The sequence below is a fragment of the Chrysochloris asiatica genome, unplaced genomic scaffold, assembly GCF_000296735.1.
Source record: "Chrysochloris asiatica unplaced genomic scaffold, ChrAsi1.0 scaffold00036, whole genome shotgun sequence".
NCBI classification, from domain to species: Eukaryota; Metazoa; Chordata; class Mammalia; order Afrosoricida; family Chrysochloridae; genus Chrysochloris; species Chrysochloris asiatica.
This window is the reverse complement of record NW_006408554.1, coordinates 8158048-8158922: the sequence shown is the minus strand read 5'-3', so window position 1 is coordinate 8158922 and position 875 is coordinate 8158048.

The following is an 875-nucleotide window of genomic DNA, read 5'->3' as shown; positions in this document are numbered from 1 at the left end:
CACTCTTGAATGGTGGAAAAGGAAGGGTTACAGCTAATTTTACAAAGATAACTGGAAGAATTTGAACATTTATAATGAATAGAAAACAATCTGATTAGCAGACAGGAAGCTCTGAAGTCTGATTATTTATAACCTTAGTTTTGTCATGCCCTTTTACCCTTTCTACCCTTTCTGGTGGTGTAGTGGTTACAAATCAGGCTACAAACCTCAAGGTCAGCAGTTTGAAACTACCAGCTGTTCCATGGGAGAAAGATGAGGGTTTCTGCTCCCGTAAAGATTTACAGCCTCAGAAACCCTGTACAGGGTCACTATGAGTCGGAACCGACTCCGTGGCACATAACCACCAGCACCACCCTCAGAACTTAATTTAAGCACAGCCCCTGTTGGATTTTCTGGATTTTAAGAATTCTTATTCCACCTAGAAGGATCTCTGGTGCTGTAGTGGGGTATCTGTTGGGATGCTAACCGCAAGGTCAGCCGTGCAGATCCACCAGTTGCTCCCTTGGAGAAAGATGAGGCTTTCTCCTCCCTTAAAGATTTACAACCTTAGCAATCCTATGCAGGGCCGCCATGAATCAGAACCAACTCGGAGGCACACAACCACTAACATCACTCCACCTGGAGGAGCCCTGCGTGTACTCACACCATTGATAACATAAAGATCAGCTGTTTGAACCCACTAGCCACTCCGCAGGTAAAAGATGTGGCAATCAGCTTAAAGATTTATAACCTTGGAAACTGGGCAATTCTACTATATCCTACATGGTCACTATGAGTCAAAATAGAATTGAGTCCATGACAGTGAGTGTTGTTTTGAATCCACCTGAACACTCCGGAGCAAGTACCACTCCTTGAAAGGGTGTCGTGGTATGACG